Below are 20973 nucleotides of genomic sequence, written 5' to 3' on the forward strand. Positions count from 1 at the left end.
AAAAAAAAAAAAAAAAAAAAAAAAAAAACGACCAGGCGTGGTGGCTCACGCCTATAATCCCAGCACTTTGGGAGGCTGAGGTGGGTGGATTACTGGAGGTCAGGAGTTCAAGACCAGCCTGGTCAAAATGGTGAAACCCCATCTCTACTAAAAATACAAAATTAGCTGGGTGTGGTGGTGTGCACCTGTAATCTCAGTTACTTGGGAGGCTAAAGCAAGAGAACTGCTTGAACCTGGGAGGCAGAGGTTGCAGGCAGAAAGAGTGAAACTCCATTTCAAAAAAAAAAAAAAAAAGACTAAATACTGGGAGAATTACGGTTGTAAAGTAAAAGTGTTACAAACCTTGACAAAATCCGGCGCGGTGGCTCACACCTGTAATCTCAGCACTTTGGGAGGCTGAGGCAGGCGGATCACCTGAGGTCGGGAGTTCGAGACCAGACTGAATCCAGGAGGCAGAGGTTGCAGTGACCTGACATCATGCCACTGCACTCCAGCCTGGGTGACAGAGCTAGACTCTGTCTCAAAAATAAATAAATAAAATAATAAATAAATAAATAAACCTTGACAAAGTAAAAATATCAGCATCAAAATCAGAGCTGGGGTGGGCAAGAGGAAGAAGGAGGATGTTTGAGGGGAGTGGTCCCCTCTTTTATCCCAAGAAATGACTGATCCTGCTCAAAGTGAAACATCTGGGTCTTCCCCCCAAGACTCCAATGTCTTAATGAATTTCATAATCTTTTTTGTTAACCATGAGAAATTCGTTATGAAGTAATAGCTCTTGTGGAAAGCAAATATTTTAAGATTCAGCAATCTTTCTGGGTTTTCTTTTTTTCTTTTTTTCCAGATACAGTGTCTCACTCTGTTGCCCAGGCTGGAGTGCAGTGGCACAATCATGGCTCACTGCAGCTCTGAACTTCTGGGCTTAAGTGATCCTTCCACCTCAGCCTCCTGAGTAGCTAGGATTACAGGCGGCACATGTTCCCACATCCAGCTAGTTTTTAACATTTTTTTGTAGAAACAGGGGTCTCACTGTGTTGCCCAGGCTGGTCTCAAACTCTTGGGATCCTCTTACCTTGTCCTCCCAAAGAGCTGGGATTACAGTTGTAAGCCACAGCCCCTGATCTTTTTTTTTTTTTTTTCTGTTAAACTCAAGTAAAACACAATATATTTAGTTTAAAATAGAACTGGTACAGTGAAATCTCATCTTCTAAAATTGTTTGGACTTACCTTTCTCTGAACTGCAGGGGCAGAAGTGGGGTGATCTCTTTCCTCCCCATGTAAAGGGTCATGACCGGCACCCTTATAACAAAAAACAAGTTAACAAGAGAAAAGAATAGCAGGCTTATTACATGCACATGAGACATACAATATATGAACTCTAAGAGGCGTCAAAAGGTTGAAGAGAGGAAAACGGAGAAATGAATGGCTCAGCGTCAGACAGCGGTCAGCAAATGATTCTCTGGGAGCTGAATGGGACAAGTTATGTGAAGGTGAGGGCGGAACTGCACAGGAACAAAAGTTGGGGTTGTTCGTTTGTTTGTTTTGAGACAGAGTTTCGCTCTTGTTGCCCAGGCTGGAGTGCAATGGCGTGATCTCCGCTCACTGCAACCTCTGCCTCCCAGGTTCAAGCAATTCTCTTGCCTCAGCCTCCCACGTAGCTGAAACTACAGGCACGCACCACCATGCCTGGCTAATTTTTTGTATTTTTAGTAGAGACGGGGTTTCACCATGTTGGCCAGGCTGGTCTCAAACTACTGAGCTCAGGTGATTCACTCGCCTCGGCCTCCCAAAGTGCTGTGATTCCGGGCATGAGCCACCGTGCCCAGCCCAGACAACCACAATTCTTTTATTGTCGTTGTTTTTGAGATGGGAGTCTCCCTGTGTTGCTGGGTCTGGTCTCAAACTCCTGGGCTCAAGTGATCCTCCAGCCTTAACCTCCTAAATAGCTGGGATTATACGTGCATGCTGCTGTACCTGGTTTTGTAATTGTTTTGGAAAGAAGCTTTCTTACTCAGATAAGGAATTCCAGGAAGAGTCCCTCCCTCCAGTCTGGGGTAGGGAGGGTGGGAGGGTACAAGACAAGGTTAGGCAGCTTCACAGGCCTCACAGCATGTCAGAGCACCAGTCTTGGGTATCACTTTCTGAGTCCCAACCTTCCTATCCCTCTTCATTTCTCCAAACTTCTCTGTGTAGATGGCATTCCGCAAGGTTAACACGAATAATGGGCTATAGTAAGCATGTACTGAGCACCAGAGGTTTTAGGTGCAGCAGAGAACAGAGCAGATGAAACCCCTGCCTTCATGAAGATGTCATTCTTTTTTTTTTTTAGATGGAGTCTCACTTTGTCACCTAGGCTGGAGTGTGGTGGCACGATCTCGGCTCATTGCAACCTCTGCCTCCCGGGTTCAAGCAATTCTCTGCCTCAGCCTCCTGAGTAGCTGGGATTACAGGCACCCGCCACCACGCCCGGGTAATTTTTGTATTTTTAGTAGAGATAGGGTTTCACCACCTTAGCCAGGCTGGTCTTGAACTCCTGACCTCGTGATCCACCCACCTCAGCCTCCCAAAGTGCTGGGATTACAGGCGTGAGCCACCACACCCAGCCCGAAGATGTCATTCCAATGGGAGGAATTTGTTACTTCCTTCTTTGTACTTTTCTGTATTGTTTGTTTTGTTTGAGAGTTAGCATCTATCTTTTTTTTTTTTTTTTTGAGACGAAGTCTCTGTCACCCAGGCTGGAGTGTGGTGGCATGATCTCGGCTCACTGCAATCTCCACCTCCCAGGTTCAAGTAATTCTCCTGCCTCAGGCTCCTGAGTAGCTGGGATTACAGACACACGCCACCACGCCTGGCTAATTTTTTTTTTTTTTTCTCGTACAGACAGGGTTTCACCATGTTGGCCAGGCTGGTTTTGAATTCCTGACCTCAAGTCATCCACCTGCCTCGGCCTCCCAAAGTGCTAGGATTATGGGCGTGAGCCACCGCACCCAGCCAGCATACATAATTTTTTTTTTTTTTCCCTGAGATGGAGTCTTACTCTGTCGCCCTGGCTGGAGTGCAATGGTGTGATCTTGGCTCACTGTAACCTCCGCCTCCCGGGTTCAAGCAATTATCCTGCCTCAGCCTCCCAAGTAGCTGAGATTACAGGCATGCGCCACCATGCCTGGCTAATTTTTGCATTTTTAGTAGAGACAGCATGCGCCACCACACCCGGCCGTATATCATTATTATAAAAACAAAGGCCGGGCGCAATAACTCCCTCCTATAATCCCAGCACTTTGGGAGGCCAAGGCAGGTGGATCACCTGAAGTCAGGAGTTCGAGACCAACCTGACCAACATGGTGAAACCCTATCTTTATTAAAAATACAAAAACTAGCCAGGTGTGATGGTGGGTGCCTGTAATCCCAACTACTTGGGAGGCTGAGGCAGGAGAATTGCTTGAACCCGGGAGGTGGAGGTTGCAGTGAGCCGACATCATGCCATTGTACTCCAGCCCGGGCGATGGAGCAAGACTCCTTCTCAAAAAAAGAAAAGAAAACTATTTACCTTCACACACACACATAAACACACACATCTATGGAGGATGATTCTTCTGAACAGCTGGAGTTGAGAACCACTACATTTGAAGCTGGATGAGTCATTGACACTCTTGTGTAAACAGGGTTTTCAGGAAGACAGCGTGGGGACCCAGAGTCTCTGGAGGTCCCAGCTAAAGATAAGATTCCCTGCAGAGCAGCTGACCCTGGGAAGAGCTGAAAAGGGAAGTTGGTTCCCCTGGGTATTCAGCCCCTCTTGGAAGGAAGAACCATCCAGCCTGTCTCTTGAGGCCCTCTTGCCAGAGATGCTTGTCCCAGTCCTGGTCCTACCTAAGCCCTTGCTTCATTGGCATTGGTGAGCTCCCCAAGCCCCATCCACTTCCTCCCACTCATCACCCACCTATCTCTTTGCTTCATTGGCATTGGTGAGCTCGAGACGGAGTCTCGCTCTGTCGCCCAGGCTGGAGTGCAGTGGCCGGATCTTGGCTCACTGCAAGCTCTGCCTCCCGGGTTTATGCCATTCTCCTGCCTCAGCCTCCCGAGTAGCTGGGACTACAGGCGCCTGCCACCTTGCCTGGCTAGTTTTTTTGTACTTTTTAGTAGAGACGGGGTTTCAGTGTGTTAGCCAGGATGGTCTCGATCTCCTGACCTCGTGATCCGCCCGCCTTGGCCTCCCAAAGTGCTGGGATTACAGGCTTGAGCCACCGTGCCCGGCCTCACCCACCTATCTCTTAAGCGGGGCCCTGACTCCTGCCCCATCCACTGTGCCCTCACTCTGGCCATACAGGCCTGTCCACTGCCTGGCTTTTTTTTTTTTTTTTTTTTTTTGGAGATGGAGTCTTGCTCTGTCGCCCAGGCTGGAGTGCCAGTGGCACGATCTCTGCTCACTGCAACCTCTGCCTCCCAGGTTCAAGTGATTCTCCTACCTCAGTCTCCCGAGTAACTGGGACTATAGGTGTGCACCACCATGCCCGGCTATATTTTTTTATTTTTAGTACAGATGGGGCTTCACCATGTTGGCCACGCTGGTCTCGAACTCCTGACCTCAAGTGATCTGCTGCCTCAGCCTCCTAGAGTACTGGGTTACAGGTGTGAGCCACCACACCCAGCCAACCACTTCCTGGCTTTTGCAGGTGCTTTTTCCTCCACCAGAATCTCCTCCCTCCCCTGCTTCCCTGGCTCCCAGGCTTCCAGGCCTCCTTTTCTGGAAGGCTGCCCTGACAGGCCAGACCACCTGGCTCTGCCAAGGTCCAGTGACTCAGAGGCTCAGAGCCGGCAAAGCCTTGAGGCCTTGCACCAAGGAGGCAGGAAGGCACACAAGCCCTGCCCACTGGATGACCTTGGCGAAGTCCTTTGCCCTGGATGACTCTGTTTCCTCATCGGAAAAATAGGGGCATCACAAGCTGCTTGATAGGAATCAAGAAGATCATGTGTGAAATGTTAGCTATTTTTAGTTTCAGGTTTGTTGGAAAGAATGACAATGAGACATGAGCTTACAGGAAGGGGGAATGAAAAGGGGAAATCAAGTCAGTAAGGGAAGGATGTGAAAAAAAATTGTAATGGAAATTAAAAAACCCTAACTTTCCTGGGAGGACAGAGGCTCCCTATGGAGCCAGTTGAGGGTCTGTGGGGGTCACAGGGGCACTGTCAGACACTGAGAGATGCTGGACAGGACTGGCCCCAGACCTCCAGGCCCAGTGGGGCCTCCCTTCTCAGCCCCCTGCTTTCTTTTTTTTCCTTTGAGACGGAGTCTCACTCTCTCACCCAGGTTGGAGTGCAGTGGCACAATCTCGGCTCATTACAACCTCCACCTCCCAGGTTCAAGTGATTCTCCTGCCTCAGCCTCCCAAATAGCTGGGACTACAGGCATGTGCCACCACGCCCGGCTAATTTTTGTATTTTTAGTAGAGATGGGCTTTCACCATGTTGGTCAGGCTAGTCTCAAACTCCTGACTTCAGGTGATCTGCCTATCCCGGCCTCCCAAAGTGCTGGGATTGCAGGCGTGAGCCACCGCACCCGGCTCAGCCCCCTTCTCTTTCAGCTCAGGTCCCCGTGCCCCTGCAGAGCCTTGGAAAGTGTCATCCCACACCATCTCCACCAGGTCCTACAAAATCACCCCCAAATCATACCCTCTAGGCACTGCAGCAAATGCAGCTTCAGGGCAATCCCCCAGCACAACCTTCCCGAGACTGGTGGGTGAGCTGAGGTCACCTGCCACTGCCAGCAGGGCTGGGTAAATCTCGGGGCAGGCGGGGGCGAGGGCGGGGGCTGTCACCGTGGTGTTGCCTGACGCACCCTCCTCCCCAGTTCAGGAAATTGTGAGGTGAACTCTTCCCCTCCAGAGCGCTGTCTGCTATGAAGGCGGCTCAGGCCCCCAACGCACACATAGCAGGTGACAAGTAGGGCCCAAGTCCTGGAGCCCCCGCTCCTCCCTGAAGACCGATCAGGGCATCTCTGGGACTCTGTTCCTGCTCTCCCTGGTCAGCACAGTCCCCCACCCTACAGTTCCCACGAGGCAAAACGTCAGTCACCTTTATTGCACAGCCACTCTGTACACCAGGCGCTCACCACACATGCAAGGTCGGTGGATTGTCCCCATTTTACAGATGAGGGAGCGGAGGCAGGAAGTGCAGAAGAGGCCACTCGTGGCCACACAGCGAAGACTGGCAGGCCCATTGGGTTCAGCAGACTCCTCAGCCCCAGTGCCAGGCAAGGACTAGAGCCACGGAAAGCAGGGATGCTGAGTCTCTGGAGCATGTAGGCCACCCCCAGCTGATGCATTTGTTGAAGCCTCTAGGGGCATGGAATAGGCAAAGTGCCCACATGGGGGTGCAAGAACTGATGCCCAGCACACCCCATGGAATCTCGTTCTTTTTTTGAGACAGAGCCTCACTTTGTCACCCAGGCTGGAGTGCAATGGCATAATCTTGGCTCACTGCAACCTCCGCCTCCTGGGTTCAAGTGATTCTCCTGCCTCAGCCTCCCAAGTAGCTGGGATTACAGGCATGAGCCACCACACCCAGCTCATTTTTGTATTTTTAGTAGAGATGGAGTTTTGCCATGTTGGCCAGGCTGGTCTTGAACTCCTGACCTCAGGTGATCCGGCTGCCTCAGCCTCCCCAATTGCTGGGATTACAGGCGTGAGCCACTGCGCCAGGCCCCAGACTTCATTCTTTTTACGGGGTCCCAGCACTCTATTGTATGGATGTCCGGAATCACCAATCCCCTGCTGATGGACATGCAGGTTATTTCCAGTCTTTTGCTAAGACAAGCAGTGTTGTGATGACTACACTATCCTGTATCTTGGCATATCCTATACAGGGTGTGTATAGGATAAATGTTCTGGGCACCAGGCTCCAGCAGGCCCCACGAACAGGACTCTGGGCCTTATGCCAGGAGGGGAAGATTCAAAGAGGGCCCCTCACCTGGGTCGGACCCAAACCCACACCAAAGGCAGCAGGTCGTCCCGAGCTGATTCCCTGGGAAGCCTGCCCAGGAACCACCATCGGGCTTTCTTATTGTGAGAGCTTCTTTTTTTTCCTCCTTTGGCAGAGCTCAGTGCCAGGTTCCAGCCTTGATGCAGAGGTACAAAGCTAGTCTGGGCAGATTGTTATGCAAATCAAAAGAGGAAGCAGAGCTAGGGGAGCAGAGGAGCTCCTGCTGGGCTCTACCAGGGAAGAAGCTGCAGCAGGAGCCCCTACTTAGGCCCTGCAGGAGGCCTGGGGTTCAGGAAAGGGCCCGCTCTCCATCCGGTGCAGGGAGAAGAGTCCAGGTCTGGCCTCTGCCCCTCAGCTCCACTTCCTGCATTCCTACGAGCTCTCCAGAGGATCTGATGGGAGCTCAGAACCAGTTCCAACAGGTACTGTGATGTGATGGCCATTTTCCTTCCCTTTGCCACTAGGGGCCCCTCCACTGCAGGGACGTCCCCTGGGGTGTCTCTGTGCCCTTGCCCCGTTGGGCGCCTCCTCTCAGTCCAGCCCCCTCCACATTGTATTATCTCCTTAGCTGTGAGCTCCATGAGAGCAGAGTGTGCTTAGGTCAGTGTTGTCTCCCCAGTGCCCGGCACAGTGCCTGGCACATCACAGATGCCCAGTGCTCCTACACCAACGAACTCCCCTGACAGCACCACATCCACGGGGAGCTGGTCCTCAGGGAACAAAGTGGTGCCTGGCTGAGGCACCCACACAGGGGCTGCTCTTTTTTTTGAGATGGAGTCTTACTCATTACCCAGGCTGGAGTGCAGTGGCTCAATCTTGGCTCACTGCAACCTCCGCCTCCTGGGTTCAAATGATTCTCCTGCCTCAGCCTCCTGAGTAGTTGCGATTATAGGCACGCACCACCATGCCCAACTAATTTTTGTATTTTTAGTAAAGACGGCTTCACATGTTGGCCAGGCAAGTATTGAACTCCTGACTTCAGGTGATCCACCCACCTCGGCCTCCCAAAGTGCTGGGGTTACAGGCATGAGCCAACGTGCCTGGCCTAGACTTGTTCTTGAGGATGACGGAACAGGGGTTTTGCTGTTAGCCCAGCCAACAAAATGGACAAGAAAGAGGGAGAAGAGAAGTGTGAGATGCTTCCCAACACAGCCTGAGGCTAACGCAGGCCATGCTGGGCCTCACGCTCCAAGCCAGCCTGGAAGAGCCAAAGCCAGTTTCCTTCCAATGCTGTGTATATTACACAACATTCTTAGATGGAAAGTCCAGTTTCTTTTGCTTTTTTTGTGTGTGCACTTCAGAATTTTTTTAAGCTAATTGATTGAAGGGCTCTTGTGCCTAAGAATAGCAATACTAATAAGCTTTTGTGAAATCTCACTGGTTTCAGACCAAGGCTGTGAATGTCCCAACTCACTTCTGTTCTTGGTGAGTTTTGCTTGTGTTAGTGAACAAGGTGAATTCATTAAACACAGTGGCCCCTGCCCAGTGCTGGCTCTCTAAAACGACCACTTCAATTGCACTGACCGAGATGCAATGGATTCCACTGCAGAAGCGCATTTAACTCAAATGCAAACATAACTGGAAGGTGACACAGAGTCCTGAAATCCCTGGTTATGCAGACACATCAATGCCTAGCCACTGGTCATTAGAACATTTTCATTTTCCTCCAGCTCCCTCCACCCTTCATGAGTAGGGGCTGAAAAATGTATCTATTGCAGCAGCTCCTGGTGGTACGCTCTGGTAAGGATTTGCATCAGGCTACTGGTTGCTCAACAGCGGAGAAGAGCAAGCCTCCAGGCCTCTGCACGCATGCCTTCTGCCTGGTGAGCCTCTCACTATCATCCTTTTAAAAGACACTTCAAAAAGAGGCAAAATCATGACTTCCATACATAGATTAAAAAAAAAAACATGTGTTAAATATTTTATTCTACTCCTAAACCAATTTAAGGAAACCAGGCAGATGTTACAACTGGTTCAAATGAAATCTAAAGAACAGATACATTTAATAATCAGGAATATGGAAAAGAACATGCAAATGGGGGCTGGGCACAGCAGTTCATGCCTATAATTCCAGCACTTTGGGAGGCCGAGGTGGGTAGATCACCTGAGGTCAGGAGTTCCAGACCAGCCTGGTCAACATGGTAAAAAGCCGTCTCCACCAAAAAAAAAAAAAAAAAAAAAATTAGCTGGGTGTGGTGGCACATGCCTGTAATCCCAGCTACTCAGTATGCTGAGGCAGGAGAATCGCTTGAATCTGTGAGGTAGAGGTTGCAGTGAGCTGAAATTGCACCACTGCATTCCAGCCTAGCCAACAAGAGCAAAACTCCATCTCAAAACAACAGCAACAACACGCAAATGGGGCACAGCCAGGGAAGGGAGAGTCAGCTAGTCTCCTATTGGAGTTTGGAATCTGCAGGTCTACAGACAAGCAAAATTTTGCATTGCTATCACTAGCCTACAAGTTAAAGAGTTGTAAGTAGTCTTCATAGAATGGAATCAGATAATCCAAGGGAGGTCCTGGAGAGTCTAGATAATGCACAGTTTTTCAAAGATGTACAAATATTTTCCAAGATGTACAAATATGTACAACTCTGACCACCGACGTCCTTTACCTGGTCAACTTAACCCACACCTCCTCCAGGAAGCCATCCCTGATGCCCAGACTGGGTTAAGTACCAGCCCCGGGCTCTCTCAGTACCTTGAATTTCTGATCACACTGTTCCATCTCCTCCATCAGATATACGAGATTTTTTTTTTTTTTTTTGAGACAGAGTCTCACTGTGTCACCCAGGCTGGAGTGCAGTGGCACAGTCATAGCTCACTACAACTTCAAACTCCTGGGCTCAAGGGATCTTTAGCCTCCCCAGTAGCTGGGACTAGAAGTGTGATTCACTTCTAGTGATCACTGCACTCCAGTCCGGGTACACGGGGCCCATAAGCCAGTAAAAGACGGGCGAGGCAGCTATTGAAGGTCTGCATGTGTACCTGTGAACACGGACAGGCTTCAATGTCAATCTTAATAAGGGCTCCTCAAAAATGAAGCTCAGGGAGCAAACAAACATGGGAAATTCTGGCTAAACACAAATAGGTGGGTTTTGCTTTTATTTCCGTTTAACCACAGGACTCCTGAGTCCCTGTAATATATAGTAAAGGGTCTTGCTCTGTTGCCCAGGCTGGAGTACAGTGGCACAATCACAGCTCACTGCAACCTCAAACTCCTGGGCTCAAACAATCCTCCTGCTTCATCCTCCCAAAGTGCTGGGATTACAGGCGTGAGTCACTGAGCCCAGGCTAAGAGCCTTTAATATATTCAAGTGCCCCAGGAATTCCCCCGGAGGGAGAATGTGATGTTGCCATGTTTTCCTTATCTGACTATAAAACAATTTTTTTTTTAATGGACCAGAGACGATGGATTCACTGAATTACTGTGAGGAAAACACTCAGCGTCATACCTGGTAAAATGTGCACTTCATAAATGCTAACCACAGCATGATGCTTTATAAAAGCACCATCTGCCATTTATGGAGTAAATGCCTTTGCTTGTGTCATCTTGCTTGACCCTCACAACCATAAGGCCAGGTGAGGAAGATGAGGCAGAGGACTAAGAGGATATAACACATAGGAGGTGAAGTCACTAACCCAAATCCTTGCAGACAGCAAGTGGTCAGAATTCTTGGACCAGGTGTGAGGCCTTAAGAGAACAAGCTAGGCCGGGCGCGGTGGCTCAAGCCTGTAATCCCAGCACTTTGGGAGGCTGAGACGGGCGGATCACGAGGTCAGGAGATCGAAACCATCCTGGCTAACACGGTGAAACCCCGTTTCTACTAAAAATACAAAAACTAGCTGGGCGAGGTGGCGGGCACCTGTAGTCCCAGCTACTCGGGAGGCTGAGGCAGGAGAATGGCGTAAACCCGGGAGGCGGAGCTTGCAGTGAGCTGAGATCCGGCCACTGCACTCCAGTCCGGGCGACAGAGCAAGACTCCGCCTCAAAAAAAAAAAAAAGAGAACAAGCTAGCCCAGGGCTTGGCATGAAGTAGGTGCCCAATAAAAACTGGTTTGGCCTGGGCACAGTGGTTCATGCCTGCAATCCCAGCATTTTGGGAGGCTGAGGCGGGAGGATTACTTGAGGCCAGGAGTTTCAGACCAGCCTGGGCAACATGGCGAAACCCTGTCTCTGCTAAAAATACAAAAAGATTAGTCGGGTGTGGTGGCACCTGCCTGTAATCCCAGCTGCTCGGGAGGCTGAGGGAGGGGAATAGCTTGAACCTGGGAGGTAGACGTTGCAGTGAGCCAAGATCGCACCACTGCACTCCAGCCAGGGCAACAGAGCAAGACTGTCTCCAAAAAAAAAAAAAAAAAAAAAAAGACTGGTTTCTACTACACCTCCCTCCTCCCTCCTTCCCATTCAGCCCAGAGGCTATGGCAGGGCAGACAGAGCTCCAGGCCAAGGACCCCCAGGTGGAGGTGCAGGGCGGACCCAGGCTGAGCCCAGTCTTTTTCCACCCTGCAGTTCAATCTTTCCACCCTGCAGTTCAGCTCCTCCCTTCCTTTTCTCTTCCCAGTCTTCCTGAACCTGCACCTGGCCTCTCTGCACATCCCCAGGTTATTTGTGGATGTAAGAACTCAGGGTTCTCCCTCCCTTATTCTCCTTGTCCATCCTGGTGATAGTGCTTGACTCTCAACACACAAAAGGGGCTCTAAAATGATCCTTTGAAAAAATAATTTTTTTGCCGGGCTTGGTGGCTCACACCTGTAATCCCAGCACTTTGGGAGGCCGAGGCGGGCAGATCACCTGAGGTCAGGAGTTCGAGACCAGCCTGATCAACATGGAGAAACCCTGTCTCGACCAAAAATACAAAATGAGCCGAGTGTGTTGGAGCATGTCTGTAATCCCAGCTACTTGGGAGGCTGAGGCAGGAGAATCGCTTGAACACAGGAGGCAGAGGTTGCAGTGAGCCAAGATCATGCCATTGCACTCCAGCCTGGGCGACAAGAGTGACACTCCATCTCAAAAAAAAAAGAAAAAATAATTTTTAAAAATTCTTTTTTAGAGACAGAGTCTCACTCTATCACCCAGGCTGGATGTCATCACAGTTACACTGTAACCTTGAACTCCTGGGCTCAAGCAATTCTCCAGCCTCAGACTCCTAAGTAGCTGGGACCAGAGGCACATACCACACACCTGGCTAAAACTGGTGGGTTTTTTTTTTTTTTTTTTTTTTGAGACAGTGTCTTGTCTTGTCCCCCAGGCTGTAGTGCAATGGCACAAACACTGCCCACTGCAGCCTTGACCTCCAGGGCTGAAGCGATCTTACCCCTGAGACTTCTGAGTAGCTGGCACTACAGGCACACGCCACAATGCCTGGCCTTTTTTTTTTTTTTTTGGTTGGGATGGAGTCTATGTTGCCCAAGCTGGTTTCGATCTCCTGGACTCAAGCCATTCTCCTGCCTTGGCCTCCCAAAGTGTTGGGATTAAAGGCATGAGACACCGTGCCCAGCCTAAAAATGGTCCTTGATTCAATGAGTGAGTAAATGAAGCCTGTGCCGAGGGCCTGCCAGGCCCCCTGGGGCTGCCCATAGGGTAAACACAGAACCACATGGAGCCCCACTCCAGGCGTGGTCGAAAAAAATGCTATTCCAGCTGAAGGCTTGCTCAGAGAAATGACTCAGCCTGAGTGCTCAGATGCAACTTCCACGTTTTATGGACTGAAGGTGCTTTCATAACAGCTGGTGACGATGAGCCAGAGGCAGGCTGTAAACAGAGCAGTGATCTGGTCCTGAACACCCAGGTCTCAGCCCCACCCACAAGCAGGGCCTCTGAGGCTGTGGCTTCTCCACACTGGTGCTGCTTTGTGCTGGCAAATAGCACAGGCTCCCAAAATGACCTGGAGGCTCACCCATGCCACCTCCTTAACTGAGGAGGCAGATGAGTGACAGGGCCAGACCTGCAGCCTTAAGGGCCTGGCTGCACCCTCCCTAGCTCCCCTGGGCCTGGGAGCATTCCATGAACCTGTGGTCTGGACCAAGAGCCTGGGGGGCCCAGCGATGTGCCTGGTGGGGAGGGAGTAGTGCTGCCACACTGGGGAAGATGCCCCCAGCAATGACAGTCCTGCTGGGGGGACGTGGCACACACTCACTGAGACACGGAACCATGTGAGCAAGGGGGGTTTTACTTAATCTGCCCTGAGGACTCAGACAGGTGGGCTGCAGGCAGTGGGGTAGCCTCTCCACTCACTCATGCCCACCCATCCATTTGCTCATTCATTCAGACAAGCGTGGATTGAGTATTTTCTTTCTTTTTTTCTTTTTAAGACAGGGTTTTGCTCTGTCGCTCAGGCTGAAGTGCAGTGGCGTGATCTCAGCTCACTGCAGCCTCATCCTCCTGGGCTCAACCGATCCTCCTGCCTTGGCCTCTGAAAGTATTGGGATTACAGGTGTGGGCCACCATGCCTGGTGAATTGAGTACTTTCTTTCTTTTTTTTTTTTTTGAGACGGTGTCTCACTCTGTTGCCCAGGCTGGAGTGCAGTGGTATGACCTCGGCTCACTGTAACCTCCGCCTCCTGGGTTCAAGTGATTCTCCTGCCTCAGCCTCCCGAGTAGCTGGGATTACAGGCGCCCGCCACCATGCCCAGCTAATTTTTGTATTTTTAGTGGAGGCGGGGTTTCACCATGTTGGCCAGGCTGTCCTAGAACTCTTGACCTCAGGTGATCCTTTCGCCTCAGCCTCCCAAAGTGTTGGGATTACAGGTGTGGGCCACCGTGCCTGACAAATTGAGCACTTTCTTTTTCTTTTTCTTTGTTTTTTTTTGAGATGGAGTCTTGCCCTGTCACCAGGCTGGAGTGTAGTGGCACAATCTCAGCTCACTGCAACCTCCGCCTCCTGGGTTCAAGCAATTCTCATGCCTCAGCCTCCCAAGTAGCTGGGATTACAGGCACGCGCCACCACGCCCGACTAATTTTTTGTATTTTGGTAGAGATAGGGTTTCACCATGTTAGCCAAGACGGTCTCGATCTCCTAACCTCATGATCTGCCCACCTCGGCCTCCCAAAGTGCTGGGATTACAGGCATGAGCCACCGCACCCGGCCAAATTGAGCACTTTCTAAGTGCCCACCCGTCAGCATCACCCCAGGCTTTCCCATCTCAGCCAGTGGCTCTACTATCCTCTAGTTACTTTGGCCAAAACCACAGAGTCATCTTGGATCCCAATTTTTGCTTCACCCCCACATCCAACCTTTCAGTGAGTCCCATCTGCTTTACCTCGGCACATCAACAGCAGCGTGCTCAGCACACTTCCCAGCCACCTCCCAGGCCAGGCTGCTCACCTTCTGCCTGGTCACCGTATCTACCAACAGCTGGACTCCTGACCCTTTGGCCTTGGTCTCTAAAACCCATTCTCCTCTCATCAAAGTGACCTCATCCCAGCATCATTCTGACCATTTCTCATCTTAAAGTCCTCAAAAGGGTCTTATCAGATATTAAAATTTTTTTTTTTTTTTTTTTTTTTTTGAGACGGAGTCCTGCTCTGCCGCCCAGGCTGGAGTGCAGTGGCCAGATCTCAGCTCACTGCAAGCTCCGCCTCCCGGGTTCACGCCATTCTCCTGTCTCAGCCTCCCGAGTAGCTGGGACTACAGGCGCCCGCCTCGTCGCCCAGCTAGTTTTTTGTATTTTCTATTAGAGACGGGGTTTCACCGTATTAGCCAGGATGGTCTCGATCTCCTGACCTCGTGATCCGCCCGTCTCGGCCTCCCAAAGTGCTGGGATTACAGGCTTGAGCCACCGCGCCCGGCCCAGATATTAAAATTTTTTAAAGAAATTAAGACAGAATGGCTTTGGCATCTGGCTATAAATAAAGAAGGGCCGGATGCAGTGGCTCACGCCTGTAAACCCAGAACTTTGGGAGGCCAAGGTAGGAGAGTCCCTTGAGCCCAGGAGTTTGAGACCAGCCTGGGCAACATAGAGAGACCCTGTCTTTACAAAAACAAAATTAGCTGGGTGTGGTGGCACATGCCTGTAGTCCTAGCTACTTGGGAGACTGAGCTGGGAGGATCACTTGAGCCTGGGAGGTTGAGGCCGCATTGAGCTGAGATCATGCCACTGCACTCTGACCTGGGTGACAGAGTGAGAGCCCATTTAAAAACAAAAAATAAAGGGGAAAAAAAGGACAGAACAGGAGCCCCGGAGACAGAACCTTGCATAAATGAGAATTTGCCGTATGACAGAGAGGCATCACCAACCAGTGGGGAAAAGATAGACTCTTTTATAAATGGCGTTGGGACAAGTGGTGATCCATATGGGAAAAGTAAAATTAGATCTCCACCTAACACCACACACAAAACTCCAGGTGGATTCAGGGCTTACATGTGAATAACAAAATTTTAACACATTTAGAAGAAAATGTAGAAGAATATTTTTGTGACCTCAGGGTAAGGAACAATTTCTTTTTTAAGTAAACTTTTTGTTTGATTGCAACATGCATAGTGTACAAGTCATAAGGGTGCCGCTTGAGCTTGATTAAATTTCACAGTGACCCCAGCTGTGTACCCAGCATCCAGACCAACCTTCCAAAGCCCCCATATGCCATTTTTTTTCTTTTTTGAGACGGAGTCTTGCTCTGTCACCCAGGCTGGAGTGCAGTGGCATGATCTCAGTTCACTGAAACCTTCGCCTCCTGGGTTCAAGCAATTGTCCTGCTTCAGCCTCCTGAGTAGCTGGGACTATAGGCACACACCACCCTGCCCGGCTAATTCTTTTTGTATTTTTAGTAGAGACGGGGTTTCACCAGTTGGCCGGAATGGTGTCGATCTCCTGACCTCATGATCCACCTGCCTCAGCCTCCCAAAGCCTGGGATTACAGGCGTGAGCTACCACACCCAGCCTCTTTTTTATTTTTATTTTTTCTGAGACGGAGTTTCGCTCTTGTTGCCCCGGCTGGAGTGCAATGGCGCAATCTCAGCTCACCACACCCTCCCCGTCCTGGGTTCAAGCGATTCTCCTGCCTCAGCCTCCCTAGAGTAGCTGGGATTACAGGCATCCACCACCATGCCTGGCTAATTTTTTTCTTTAGTAGAGATGGGGTTTCTCCATGTTGGTCAGGCTGGTCTCAAACTCCCGAAGCCAGGTGATCTGCCCACCTCGGCCTTCCAAAGTGTTGGGATTACAGGCGTAAGCCACTGTACCTGGCCTTTGTTTTCTCTTTTCTTTTTTCTGAGATGGAGTCTCACTCTGTTGCCCAGGCTGGAGTGCAATGCAATGGCGTGATCTCAGCTCACTGCAACCTCTACCTCCCGGATTCAAGTGATTCTCCTGTCTCAGCCTCCCAAGTAGCTGTGATTACAGGTGTGTGCTACCACGCCCAGAAAATTTTTGTATTTTTAGTAGAGACAGGGTTTCACCATGTTGGCCAGGCTGGTCTCGAACTTCTGACATTAAGTAATCCACCTGCTTCAGCCTCCCAAAGTGCTGGGATTACAGGTGCGAGCCACTGCACCCAGCTCCTTGTGCCTTTTGACAGGAAAGAATATCTTAGGCACAAAAGGTATCAGCTACAATGCAAAAAAATTGATGAGTCTGATGATATTGACATTTACATCTTAAGTTCAACAAAAAAATGCCACAAGATTAAAAGATATGCACAGCTGAGCACCGTGACTCGTACCTGTAATCCCAGCATTTTGGGAGGCTGAGGCAGGCAGATTGCTTGAACTCAGGAGTTTGAGACCAGCCTGCGCAACATGGAAAAACTCTGTCTCCACAAAAAATACAAAAAATAGCCAGGTGTGGTGGTGAATGCCTGTAGTCCCAGTTAGTTGGGAGGCTGAGGTGGGAGAACCACTGGAACCTGGGAGGCAGAGGTTGCAGTGAGCTGAGACTGGGCCACTGCACTCCAGCCTGAGTGACAGAGCAAAACCCTGTCTCAAAACTAAATAAATAAATAAAAGATATGCACAATATGGAGGAAATAGCTGCAATATAATCAGCAGATTCGTATCCAGAATATGTAAAGGACTTCTGCAAATCAAGAAGAGAGACAACCAACCCAACAGAAAACTTGGCACAGGTTATGAACAAACACCTTACAAGAAAAAAAAGCCTACATGGCCAATAATCATATGAAAAAGAAACTCTGGGCTGGGCATGGTGGTTCATGTCAATAATCCCAGCAATTTGGGAGGCCAAGGTGGCAGGATCACTTGAGTCCAGGAGTTGGAGAACAGCCTGGGCAGCAAAGTGAGACCTCATCTCTACAGAAAACAAATAATTAGCCGGGCATGATGGTATGTACCTGTAGTCCCAGCTACTCTGGAGGCTAAAGCAGGAGGATGGCTTGAATCCAGTAGATGGAGGCTGCAGTGACCTATGATCATGCCACTGCATTCCAGCCTGGGCAACAGAGTAAGACCCTGTCTCAAAACCAAACGAAAAAAAGGCTCTGTCTCAATGGTATCAGAGAAGTATACATTTTTTTTTAAGACGGTCTCTCCCTGTTGCCCAGGCTGGAGTGAAGTAGTGCAATCTCAGCTCACTGCAACCTCCACCTCCTGGGTTCAAGCAATTCTCTTGCCTCAGCCTCCCAAGTAGCTGGGATTACAGGTGTGCACCAACACACCTGACTAATTTTTGTATTTTTAGTAGAGATGAGGTTTCACCATGTTGGCCAGGCCAGTCTCGAACTCCTGACCTCAAGTGATCCACACACCTCAGTCTCCCAAAGTGCTGGGATTGCAGGTATGAGCCGCTGTGCCCGGCTGAGACAGGTAAACTAAAACAACAAGGAAATATTATGTCTCACCCATCAGACAATTTAAAATGGAAGAAAAAATAAAGCTGATATTTTTAAATGTAGACCCAAATGAGACTCCTTAAAAACACCAGCTCTGGACTGGGCGCAGTGGCTCATGCCTGTAATCCCAGCACTTTGGGAAGCCGAGGTGGGCGGATCACGAGGTCAGGAGATTGAGACCATCCTGGCTAACACGGTGAAACCCTGTCTCTATTAAAAATACAAAAAACTAGCTGGGCTTGGTGGCACGTGCCTGTAGTCCCAGCTACTCGGGAGGCTGAGGCAGGAGAATCGCTTGAACCAGAGAGACAGAGGTTGCAGTGAGCTGAAATCGCATTATTGCACTTCAGGCTAGGCAAAAGAGTGAGACTTCATCCCAAACAAACAAACAAAAACCCACCAGCTCTGGAGAAGATTGGTAAAGTCACTTGGAAGGGACACAAAATGGCAGCTCGAAGGGCAGGTCAAGGTCAGGGTGAAGGTGAGCACATCTGTGAGCATTCCTCTTCCAGGCAGAGACTCTACAGAAGCTCTATGAGTAACCCAGGAGGAAGGAATTGGAAACGTCATCAAGGAGATACACAAGGTATGATACACTCATACAGTGGAAAATGGCCTGACATATAAAAGAAACAACATAAAAGTGAATTATCAGTAAGATACACCAAGCAGGGCTGGGGTGGGGCCAGGTTCACCTCCCCTGTTCCCCAGTCTTGAAGGTGGCAGAGGCCCTTCAAGCCACCTTGCTGGCCCACTGAGGAGTTGTGGCTAAGGAAGACAACCATCACGGCTGACTCCTTGCTGAGAACTGGGGCAGGCGGATGGACGTGGTGAAGAGCAACAGTGAGGTTTCCCCCACATCCTTTCACCTGCCCTGCCGTGTCTGCTGCTGAGTCAGGATCCATCTGCGGAGCCACTGTGGGATGTACTATGATGCACTGGGCAGCCACTGAGGGCCAGGCAGGCTTTGAAGAGAGGCAAGAAGCTCAGAGGAAAATCAGAGGCATTCTGTTTCCACCTGCATCCACCATAAACTTAGTGGCTTAAAACAACATAGAGGGAGCCAGGTGGTGGCTCATCTCTGTAATCCCAACACTTTGGGAGGCCAAGGTGGGAGGATCACCTGAGGTCAGGAGTTCGAGACCAGCCTGACCAACATGGTGAAAACCTATCTCTACTAAAAGTACAAAAATTAGCCAGGCACTCCAGCCTGGGCAACAGAGCGAGACTCCATCTCAAAAAAAAAAAAAAAAAAAAAAGAAAGAAAGAAAGAAAGAAAGAAAAAAGAAAAAAAAAATTACCCAAGCATGGTGGCGTGCACCTGTAATCCCAGCCACTCAGGAGGCTGAGGCAGGAGAATCATTTGAACCTGGGAGGCAGAGGTTGCAGTGAGCTGGGATCCTGCCATTGCACTCCAGCCTGGGTGACAGAGTGAGTCTCCGTCTCAAAAAAAAAAAGCTATACCGAGCAGGAAAAGTTTGCAGAGGCGCTGTTAGAGAGCTGGGAGCAAGACCAGAGTCTTTGAGAGGAGAAGGAACTCCTTCTTCCAAAAGGGCTGACCTTTGGGAAGTGAGACACGGGCTGGGCCTTGAGCACTAGGGAGAACTGATGCAGAAAGAAAAAAAAAAAAGTCTTATTTAAAGGTAAAAAAGTTAAGCTCCAAAAAGGAAAAGGACTTGCCAAGTTGGTAACCAAGGTGAGATGATAACTGGATATTTGGGCCATTCTGTGCTCTTTCTCTTTTCTTTCTTTCTTTTTTTTTTTTTTTTGAAATGGAGTTTTACCCTTGTTGCCTAGGCTGGAGTGCAGTGGTAGGATCTCGGCTCACCGCAACCTCCACCTCCCCGGTTCAAGTGATTCTCCTGCCTCAGCCTCCCGAATAGCTGGGACTACAGGCATGTGCCACCACGACTGGCTAATTTTTGTATTTTAGTAGAGACGGGGTTTCTCCATGTTGGTCAGGCTGGTCTTGAACTCCTGACCTCAGATGATTCACCTGCCTTCGCCTCCCAAAGTGCTGGGATTACCAGGTGTGAGCCACCGCGCCCAGCTTTTTTTTTTTTTTTTTTTTTTTGAGACAGAGTCTCACTCTGTTGCCCAGGCTGGAATGCAGTGATGCAGTGGCACAATCTCGGCTCACTGCAACCTCACTGCAAGCCTTGCAGGTTCAAGCGATTCTTCTGCCTCAGCCTTCCAAACAGCTGGGATCACAGGACAAGCTGGGATTACAGCTGCCTGGCTAATTTTTTTTTTTTTTCAATTTTGTAACTTTATTTGATGTATTTGATGATCAGCGATTAGTTCTCATCCACATTGACTGTCTGTAGATTTTTGAAAGTGGTAACAGGTACATAGGTAACCAAAGTGTAGAGCTTATTTGGTGAATCTTCATCCTCATTAGGTTTTCTGGACAGCCGCACACGGATTCGGTATGGGACATTCCTTATTCCTTTGGCCCAGACAGCTTTGTTGAGCCTGGTATCAATGCGCACATCTGGAGTTCCCATCTCCTTCATGGCAAATTTCCGAATCTCTTTGAGTGCCCGAGGGGCACGCTTCTTGAAGCCCACTCCATGGATGCGCTTGTGAATGTTGATGGTGTATTCTCGGGTCACCACCTCGTTGATAGCAGAACGGCCCTTTTTCTTCTCGCCACCCTTCTTTGCGGGAGCCATTCTGCCGGGTCCAAGTTGGAAAGGAAGTGTCTGGCTAATTTTTGTTTTGTTTTTTGTTTTTTTTGAGACAGACTCTCACTCTGTCACCCAGGCAGTGGTGCAATCTCGGCTCACTGCAAGCTCCGCCCCTCAGGGGGTCACGCCATTCTCCTGCCTCAGCCTCCCCAGTATCTGGGACTACAGGGGCCCGCCACCACGCCCGGCTAACGTTTTTGTATTTTTAGTAGAGATGGGGTTTCACCATGTTAGCCAGGATGGTCTCAATCTCCTGACCTCATGATCTGCCTGCCGTGGCCTCCCAAAGTGCTGGGACTACAGGTGTGAGCCACCGCGCCCAGCCTTAATTTTTGTATTTTTAGTAGAGATGGGGTTTCACCATGTTGGCCAGGCTGGTCTCAAACTCCTGACCTCAGATGATACGCCCACCTTGGCCTCCCAAAGTGCTGGGATTACAAGTGTGAGCCACCATGCCTGGCCAATTTTTCTATTTTTAGTAGAGACAGAGTTTCGCTGTGTTGTCCAGGCTGGTCTCGAACTCCT

General features: G+C 49.9%; 1 pseudogene across 1 annotated transcript; it reads right to left on the reverse strand.

Moving 5' to 3' along the window:
• Positions 1 to 20001: 20001 nt before the first annotated feature.
• Positions 20002 to 20457, reverse strand: LOC111528633 (annotated as a pseudogene). The gene has a single exon (XR_002727099.3). The product of XR_002727099.3 is annotated as a 60S ribosomal protein L31 pseudogene (transcript).
• Positions 20458 to 20973: the final 516 nt, after the last annotated feature.

Source organism: Piliocolobus tephrosceles, chromosome 6 (assembly GCF_002776525.5).
Source record: "Piliocolobus tephrosceles isolate RC106 chromosome 6, ASM277652v3, whole genome shotgun sequence".
Classification (NCBI taxonomy): domain Eukaryota; kingdom Metazoa; phylum Chordata; class Mammalia; order Primates; family Cercopithecidae; genus Piliocolobus; species Piliocolobus tephrosceles.